A 10,417-nucleotide genomic window follows, 5' to 3' on the forward strand; every position below is an offset into this window, starting at 1 on the left:
TTGTATAATTGCTTTAATGTTGCTGGACCCCAGGGGCAGCAGCTAATAAGGATCCTTAATAAATACAAAGGAAGCATTTGTGTTTAGTGAGTCTGCCAGATCAGAGGCAGTAGGAATAACCAGGGATTTTCTCTTGATAAGTGCGTGAATTGGACCATTTTCCTGTCCTGCTAAGCATTCCAAAAGTAATGAGTTCTTTTGGATGTCAGGTAAAATGTATGGAGTAAAAAGTACATTATTTTATTTAGGAATGTAGTGAAGTAAAAGTACAAGTTGTCAAAAATATAAATAGTAAAGTAGAGTACAGATACTCAAAAAAAGACTTAAGTAGTACTTTAAAGTATTTTTACTTAAGTACAACTGCTGATTTCCTTATATGAACTGTAACTCAGTAAAGTCTTTGAAATTGCTGCATGCTGCGTTTACATTTTTATTCAGTATATGTGTATGGGGATTATGTCCAACAATAACTAACTGAAAATACCTTCAATATACTTATTACAATAGGGTTTATTTTTTTTGTGTACATGTAGAGGCTAAAAAAACACTTAAAAAATGTTAAAATAGTCAACTATTCTACAACTATGAGATCAAGAGGTCAACAATGCTTTTGCTAATGCAGCTGGTCCTGGAGAGATTGTGATATTCATTTATTTCCTTCCTGTGTACAGAAGAAAAACAATTATGTAAAATTGTATGTAATGATAAGTTGCATTTCATAATCAGACAATTACATGCCTAATCCCCCATATAATTTGGTTTGAAAACATTCCATTGTTACAATTTAACCTGCCATGACACAATTTCACCTGGCATGACATTTATGTAAATAAATGCTACCTAGCATGACCTGGAATGCAGGATATATCCTGAAGTAAAACTTCAGTAAAATAATTTAAATTACCTATTTTAGAGCTCTCTGTCAGTGTGCTTTTCTGTTCAGCAGGCCTTGATTGGTTTGTGCAGTGAAAATAGAACCTCTCCTCCCCCACCGTCTCACCTCCCCCGCCGTCTCACCTCCCCCACCATCTCACCTCCCCCAGTCTCTCCTCCCCCAGTCTCTCCTCCCCCACCGTCTCACCTCCCCTCTCCTATATAATCCCATCATTTATTTGTCCAACCATCCCATAAATGGAAGCACAGCTGGAACCAATGACTCCTAGCCCTGCCTGGCCACTGGGCCAGTTGGAGCAGGGAGTGCTGAGGCAGCAGGTCCCCTTCGCCTCAGCCTCGCTTGCTAGCTACATCTGGATGACCATTCAGTTCAGAGGTGAGGAAAGAGGGGGAAAATAGAGCTCTTAAAATAAACTCTGTGCTCCGGCACAATGCAGTTTGGCTCCTCTAGTCTGTTCAATAACTATGGAGGGCTGAGAAGGAACAGGATGAACCCAACCAAGGCTATTTGCATACCTGGCTGTAAATGGCAAAACATATATTTGTATAATACATACTACCACATCATTTAATTTGTTTCCTAAAAACTCAAGAGATGTATCACCAAAAAAGTGATCTAGAAATTTACACTGGAATTAAGAGTATATATTTCATATTGGTACTCCTCCAGAAATTCAGACATGGTTAATTAAATGTTCTTTACATCATTCAGAACCTTAACCAATATCCTTTCACTCAGTCTGACCCCAGAGCCCCAGAGGGCCAGACAGACTGAGTGACTGAGGTGTACCACTATAGTTGTTGTTTTGACAGAGCAGAGCAGTCACCACAGAGGTCCGCTAAGAGGCCCCATACAGATAAAATGCCATACCTTCTGGTGTTTCCAGGGTTTTAGCAGGATCAGGCTAAACATATATGTTTTGCCAACCTGTTGGCATTGTGAGCCATCTGAGGCTGGTTGTTGAGCCTACATGGAGAGCAGAGGAGACCGGTGTGAAGAGTTATAGAAGGAAGGGCTCATTGGAATGGGTGGAATTAAATTAATGGAACGGAGTCAAATGTGGTTTCTATACGTTTGATTCCGTTCCATTAATTCCATTTCAGCCATTACAATGAGCCTGTCTTCCTATAGACCTCTCACGCTCTGCCATTGAACACCCATTAATAACACTCTGAGTTCGTTTGGCCCCTAATTAACAGGTGCTAAGTCCCTTTCACTGGGCGGTCCGTGTTGATAAGACGCTCCACCAGCTGAGAGAGGCTGTGCTCTCTGAGGTAATGCTGCAGAGTTGTGGTGGTGGGTGGAGCAGGGCGCTCCTAGCAACTGGCAATGTCTGTCAAGCTATGGCCCTATGGGTTTAGTAGTGTGTTTGAAAGGCTTCTGGTCTTTTCCAAGACATCTTGGTCAAAACATCTTTGTCTCGTTGTAGTGATATCAGGTATTGGAATATAGCCGTGAATAGCAACCAAAAGTATGAACAAAGCTGCCATTGCAGGTTTGAGAACTAAGGTTGAATTGGAGGGACAATCTGACGCCCATATCCACTCTAGACTGAAGAGACTGCTTTCCAACCACTGACAGTGTAAAGTGAAAGAGACAATAGTATCATAACAGTGGTGTATTTACTCAAGACCCTGTATGAGAGGTTTACATTACAGTATCAGCCATCAACAAAGTCAGAAAAAACTGACATGGTGCTCTGACAAAGAGAGGAATTACAGCAACACCCTCTCGCTTTCAGTATATTTCAAATTCAGTTTGAATTTGTAATAATCTGTAGACTGATAAAACTGATCCACATATGCATTTTGTTCTCCTTTGTGTTGATCCAACTCTTACAAGCTGTGCCCCACTGCCAGAGAGAGAGAGAGAGAGACAGAGCCCCTGATTTTAGTAGACAAACCGACTGGGTCTGTGGTAAATAAAGACTTCAGCCCAAGCTGGGCTGGAGCAGGTTTAAACCCCAGATCAGACCAGACATCACTACTGCACCCCGTCGCATAAGTGCCCATAGATCATAACTAAGGATTGGTGCACGGAAACAAACTGTTCCAATGCTGGACAGTTTTAACATTACAGCAGTCTGTATGTCTGCTGAAGCAATTTGGGGAACGGCCTTGCTTCCAGCAGGTACAGTAGGTAGGTAGGTGAGATAATCAAGCCACTAAACCCCTTAAGAAAGGCACTAAACCTGGCAACTATATTCCACAGCACAAATGGATACATAGTAAAATCTGATGGTGATGTCTGATGTTTTCTGAAACAAAAGAATCAGCTAAACAGAGAATCTCAGATTTATGATGATTATTACATTTCATACTTGATGTTTACATCCAACCATCTGGGCATCATAAAATGTGGCTGTGATTCAGTGCTCAACTCACAGGAGAATGGTTGTCAAGGCCCTTGCCTGCACCATAGAGAGTGTTGCCTGCCCTGCACTGGAGAGAGTGTTGCCTGGCCTGCACTGGAGAGAGTGTTGCCTTTCCAACAAGTCAGCTTGTTAAATTTCTGCCCTGCTAGAGCTGCCCCGGTCAACTGTAAGTGCTGTTATTGTGAAGTGGAAACGTCTAGGAGCAACAACGGCTCAGCCACAAAGTGGTAGGCCACACAAGCTCACAGAACGGGACTTTCGAGTGCTGTCCTCATCTGTCCTCGGTTGCAACACTCACTACCGAGTTCCAAACTGCCTCTGGAAGCAACGTCAGCACAAGAACTGTTCGTCGGTAGCTTCATGAAATGGGTTTCCATGGTCACGCATCCACACACAAGCCCAAGATCACCATGCGCAATGCCAAGCGTTGGCTGGAGTGGTGTAAAGCTTGCAGCCATTGCATTCTCTGGAGTGATGAATCATGCTCCTCATCTGTGAGTCAGTCTGACGGAAGAATCTGGGTTTGGCGGATGCCAGAAGAAGACTACCTGCCCTAATGTATAGCGCTAACTGTAAAGTTTGGTGGAGGAGGAATAATTGTCTGGGGCTGTTTTTCATGATTAGGGCTAGGCCCCTTAATTCCGGTGAAGGGAAATCTTAACATTACAGCATACAATGACATTCTAGACAATTTGCTACTTCCAACTTTGTGGTAACAGTTAGGGGGAAGGCCCTTTCCTGTTTCAGCATGACAATGCCCCAGTGCACAAAGCAAGGTCAATACAGAAATGGCTTGTTGAGATCAGTGTGGAAGAACGTGACTGGCCTGCACAAAGCCCTGACCTTAACTCCATGGAACACCTTTGGGATGAATTGGAACACCAACTGCGAGCCAGGCTTAATCGTCCAATATCAGTGCCCAACCTCACAAATGCTCTTGTGGCTAAATGGAAGCAAGTCCCCGCAGCCATGTTTCATCATCTAGTGGAAAGCCTTCCCAGACGAGTGAAGGCTGTTATAGCAGCAAAGGGGGGACCAACTCCATATTAATGCCCATGATTTTGGAAAGAAATGTTTGACGAGCAGGTGTCCACATACTTTTGGTCATGTAGTGTGGAATTGTCTACCGTTTGCCACCCGAGATTAATTAGCACCTCTGAACAGTGTCGTCAGTCAATCTTTTTTTGTGTTTTCACAGCAAAGACCTTGTAGTCGTCAGCCACAAACCCTGTTAAAATACTCCAAACCAGAAGGTGGCAGTAGTGTTGTTTGGCAATTACAAAATGTACCAAGGTACAACTATGGTACTTTCCCTTATACCATGGTATAGTTTGAATCATGGAAATGTACCATGGTTTTAGCTTTGAAGTATGATGGTACACCTAAAAAATACCATGGTATTACCTCAAAAATGATCATATGGTACCATCTCTATTAATTGTGCATTACCATAGTACAATGGCAGTACAATGCATTAAATAAATAAACCCCCCAAGGTCAAAAGAGGTTGGTTGGTATTATATTGATTAATTGACATACCAGTATGGGAAAGTTTCTGATAAATTCAGAAGCAACTTGAAGGCCAGCATCCCGGAGTCGCCTCTTCACTGTTGACGTTGAGACTGGTGTTTTCGGGTACTATTTAATGAAGCTGCCAGTTGAGGACTTGTGAGGTGTCTGTTTCTCAAACTAGACACTAATGTACTTATCCTCTTGCTCAGTTGTGCACCGGGGCCTCCCACTCCTCTTTCTATTCTGGTTTAGAGCCAGTTTGCTCTGTTCTGTGAAAGGAGTAGTACACAGCTTTGAAGGTTTCTTGGCAATTTCTCTCATGGAACAGCTCACATTTCTCAGAACAAGAATAGACTGACGAGTTTCAGAAGAAAGTGCTTTGTTTCTGGCTATTTTGAATCTGTAATCGAACCCACAAATGCTGATGCTCCAGATACTCAACTAGTCTAGGGAAGGCCAGTTTTATTGCTTCATCAATCAGAACAACAGTTTTCAGCTGTGCTAACATAATTGCAAAAGGGTTTTCTAATGATCAGTTAGCCTTTTAAAATGCTAAACTTGGATTAGCTAACACAACGTGCCATTGGAACCCAGGAGTGATGGTTGCTGATAATGGGCCTCTGTACTCCTCCGTACGCCTCAAGCTACAATAGTCATTTATAACATTAAAAAATGTCTACACTGTATTTCTGATCAATTTGATGTTATTTTAATGGACAAAAAATGTGATTTTCTTTAAAAAACAAGGACATTTCTAAGTGACCCCAAACTTTTGAACGGTAGTGTATATGGTAGCCTAATCTTTGTCATGTTGTAATAATTTACAGTATTTATAGTCAATGGGTGTTGTGCCTGTTTCGGACCACAGAGAGAGCCGCTCGCTCTAGTGGTTGGCTTCACGCGCTCTCACTCTACAGTGGGTCTCGCGCTAGCCTGCCCAGTCAGTGTCAGGAAAATGAGAGCAAACTGAAAACTGAAGAGAAAAGCACCAGATAAACAAAATATTTTAAACGTTATCATCAAGTTAAACTGAGTGTAATAATATAACTGTTGTTATATTTTTAATGGGGTTTTCATAGTTTAATTCATAAAAGTCTGTTAGCATAGAAGCTAACGTCGGCTATAGTTAGCTCCAGTCAAGCTAGCCTGTTGTAGTCATAGCGACAGGATCAACAAACGTTCTTACAGAGTGTAAACAAATGCACACTTAAATTAAAATAGTGCACAGAGAAAAAAACATTGACGGTGAGATTTTGACATCATGGCCCTCAAAAATAGTTGGCTGATGTAAACCAAGCCAAGCTATGCTTTGAAAGACATGATGAGGGTCATCTTTTTGCTTGATGTCATGAGTGTACTCCAAGGAAAGCTAGAAGGTTGTACCGTTAACTCCCAGGGTGTCATTCTAAACCATACAACCTACTACCTCAACCCGGATGCACACATTTTCAGTAGGCCTTCTTCTTGTCTTGTCCACTATTTGCAAGCCAAGAACACTATCTTCTGATTTGTACTGTAGGTTGCTTCCATTACCATCAAAAGGTTGGAATAAGCTATCAAATCAAACAACACTGAAACATTATGGTTCAGGCTTTGTTATAATAATCAGAATGTTCTATTCTGCCTCACAAACAATGTATTGGAGCTCCTAAACACCACAGGACAGGAAATATCTATTACTAGTCATTTTACAAATAAAGGGCATCAAAGTTGCCATTTAAAAAAATATGTTGTTCACACCACAATGACAGAGACCCACAGAGAGGAGCTTGTGAAGTCAGATTCACCACAAGATCGGATCTACGGGTTTGTGCCAAGTGGTTAGTTGGAAAGTATCAAAATAAACATGTCAAATTACACTGAACAATATGTTACACTATGCCACAAACCTGGGGCCCAACTCTGTTAATATGTCACTTTATGTAAGTGGAGAAGTCAATTGTACCATGCATGCAACAGGCTGTCAAATCAAAAATAATGTCAGTCATAGGTTGATGTCCACAAATACATCCATAATGTCATCCTTACACTATCCTAATCAACAATACAGCGAGGACAATAAACCACACAATAAAACCCTGTTCCATCTAAATCACAGAGTGGATCAATTCTGCTACATGTGTTGAATCGTATAAGGATCTGAAGTGTTTTGAGCTAAGCAACGGGATGTTGGCTACAAAATAGGAATTGAAAAAGAACAGCACAATAGAAAGAGCCAGACGAAAACTGCAGGGCAGAATCTCCCACATATGATCTGAAAATATACCGTACCTGTCAAACTAAGTCAGATCAAACCAAATACAGCTACAAAACCTAAATAACTACAGATGTATTGCTTGAATGTACAGGTGAGACTGCAAAGGCAAAGAATGTCTCCATAGCTTTTTGTCTGGCCTATAGACATGGCACCAAGAGCGCAAGCTGAGGAGAGGAATACAACACAATGTCTGTGCCAAATCCAAGGTCCACAATTCAAGAAACAGCCATTGGCTTTTGGTAATTCAGGATACAAACAATAGCACAATGTACTGTAGAGGGTAACTTATTTCTGAAGGTAACTTACCTTGTTGATCGTGTGCCTTTCAGGGTAAGGAGTCACCCATGGTCATTTCTCACTCTGAAAACACAAAGAAAGTAACAACATTAATTGGCTTGTTCAAAACCAGCAGTTCCACACCCTACTGCACACTTTCATGGTTCCTAAATCAATAGCAATAGTACAATATAAACAAATTATTATCTTTAAACACACAATATTTCAGACTGAAAATAAATGTGTTGGTGAATAATAAAGCAAAAAAAGAAAAAGACGAAGAGAGAACGGCTTCACAAAAACCCTGATAGTACCGGCAATTGTATTGCAATAGTATTCTGTCCATTCTAAAGCAGATTCCATTTACAGTTGCAGCCGCTCATAAGCATCACATGCTTCAGCAGTTCCCTCTAGATAGGAAATGTGCATGGAAGTCCATTTTTCAGTGAGAATAAAAATGTTGTGGAGAAGATCTCTCCCCGTCTATTCTCTTCCCACAGAGACACATGCAGGGGCAGTCCTCCTCTTCTCCTGGCCAGCATGCAGCACTGAGGCTGTGGCGAGAGGAGAGGATAGGTTAGCCCAACTTATCACAGACAGCAACAGCAATTTAGAAAATCGTGGCAAGGAGCTGTATAAATCTGCCCGGGTGAACGAGATGCCATGGCAAATGGGATGCCAGTGTAATGGAGCATGCCACGGTCAGCTAGCATTAACGGTGCCAACTACATCGTTCCCCAACACATCAGAATATTCCTGGCTGTGGTTGCATGGCCGCAGTGCGACAAAGCCAGGTATGGAATGGGACAGTGCAAATGTGCCAGCACCAGTGCCACTTACCCAGATCTCTACTAACCATTTGACATTCATCATCTCTACTTGATTTGGATTGTTCAGACCTCTCTTTTGTACCCAGCCGGAGACAGACAGATAGGAAGCAGGATTTATCAGGAATCAAAAAGCTATGAGACATGGGTGCCATGCAAAAAAAAATATTTAAAAATACTAAAGTTGAGTTGTGTTATTGTGCCCAGCTCCATTGGCAAGTCGGGTTCATTTCAGCTCCACACCGTCCGCCATTTTCTCAGCAAACACAAGAATGAAAGAAAGACCCAAAAAGAAAGAATAAAAACCCTTTGCTGGCATCGCATTCCAAGTTTCCCCCTTCACTCCCTCTCTCGTTCTCTCCCTCCTGGCACCATAACAAAACCTTGGCCGAGGAGGTCACATGATTTCCTACCAGAAAGCCACAGCATTCCCATAAAGCATTCTACTGACATTGTTAAGACATCTTTTGTCTAAATCAAAACCTTAGCCAGCCCAGCCTGCCCGAATATTTGGCACATTCAAGGGGGCAGGGAGTGCAGAGGGAAGGGGTGGCGTTAGGAGTCATGGCAACCCCTACCTGGCAGGCTGCCCATCATCTCAAGGTGGAGAGTAGCCGCGGCTAATGTGCTGTCGAACAGGAATGCCTGGAGCCTTCCAAAGTCAATTTGATGTTCATGGTGGGAGCTTTCAATTCGCCTCATATACCAGTTCCCTTTTTAATAGAATAAATGAAAAGAGCTCTACAGATTACATCTTCTGCCCATTGAGCACGCGTAAACACACACTGCTTGGAATATACAGTATCTACCAGCATTCACATTCATCTATAATACTCGGTCTTCTCTGCTGGTCTGTGTAACTGGACATCAAAAACAGTGTGCAATGTTTCTCCTGTCTTCTGCTCTCTCACAAATTCACAGTGAGGCCCTGGTACAGTAGGAAAACACACACACACACACACACACACACACACACACTTTGGCCACGAGACCCTCTTACGCACAGTAGAAGTACACACAACCACAGGAGTCACGCGGTCCAAGGCAATAACTCACACATATAACATGGCCCTCTGGCTCACATAGAGCCAGCAATACACCATGGAGGAGCTCTAATTTATGCCCAAAAGCCTATTTTACATGTTTCCCCCACATAATATAGCCTTCAATCAAAAGTGTTGAGAATCTGCCAAGCTTCCCTACCTATGGTAAGGATTAAAAAACACATACGCTGAGAGCCTGAGACTGTCTGGGATTGACTGACTGTCTGTGGTGGGAGGAATAGATGGAGGAAGGGGAGAGGTTACCAAGCCAAATAATTTATTATCTTTTAGGAGGTAAATTTATATTGACTTCATATCTCCCAGCCTGTCTAGTAACATGTAGTAACATGGTAACGATGATAAAAGTTCATGTCAAATAGGGCCAACACAAATGGATGAGAAGTACAACACAACACATAATGCTGTCATCATTGTCAGTGCTGCCGTTAAAGCTCAGTATGACACCGACAAGTCAAGCATACAACTTCAACCAATGTATTACAAACGTTAATTACATTTGGTTTAGTCTCTATCATTTCTAATGACTCGAGTCAGTCCGTCAGCTAATGGGTAAGTCAGTGTTGTCGCTGGGGCCGGGCCAGACTTTAATAATAACCTCAGTATTAATAAGAAGCTCAAACAAAGGGCCATGCAGGGCCCAGCCAGGGCCTCATCTGCTCCCAGCGCCATTAACCACACAGTTTCTGGTCCAAAACATCCCCCTCACCCACCTCACCCCTCCCTCACCCCTACTGAGGGGTCATCTCATATCCTGAGAGGCAGGAGGCCAGGGTCAAAGTTCAAATGAGACCAGGGAGGAAAAAATAGTTTCCCCTGGGATGGAATATACCATCATAAACCAGACAGGGGTGAAAAATCTGACAGACACACAGTAATTTGAAATAGTTGAGAATCAGGGAGGGAAAAATGGGTGAAACGTAGGGGATAGGAAACCATTAGACTTGGACATTTAATACATTTATCTAATTGTAATTAATCTGATCTGAACCACAAAAACAATATCCCAAGACGGTTTAAAGATGACTATGTTGATAGAACCTAATGCATGATGTGAGTGAGATAGTCATTACAAAATGCCTCTCTGGTGAAAGACTTACCCAAAGAGTCATTACAAAATGCCTCTCTGGTGAAAGACTTACCCAAAGATTTACCCATAACATGAGCATACTTATCAGCAGTTTTCACAAATTTCTGAGGCATGCCATTTGCTGT

The 10,417-nt window shown here is 42.2% G+C and overlaps 1 long non-coding RNA gene across 1 annotated transcript; it reads right to left on the reverse strand.

The window, feature by feature from the left end:
* Nucleotides 1–366: 366 nt before the first annotated feature.
* Nucleotides 367–9,869, reverse strand: LOC110533673. The gene is made up of 3 exons (XR_005053620.1): nucleotides 8,155–9,869; nucleotides 7,345–7,398; nucleotides 367–661 (listed from the first exon to the last, which is right to left on the reverse strand). It is a non-coding gene; the product is annotated as an uncharacterized LOC110533673 (long non-coding RNA).
* Between the last annotated feature and the right edge of the window lie 548 nt (nucleotides 9,870–10,417).

This window comes from Oncorhynchus mykiss, chromosome 10 (assembly GCF_013265735.2).
Source record: "Oncorhynchus mykiss isolate Arlee chromosome 10, USDA_OmykA_1.1, whole genome shotgun sequence".
Lineage (NCBI taxonomy): Eukaryota > Metazoa > Chordata > Actinopteri > Salmoniformes > Salmonidae > Oncorhynchus > Oncorhynchus mykiss.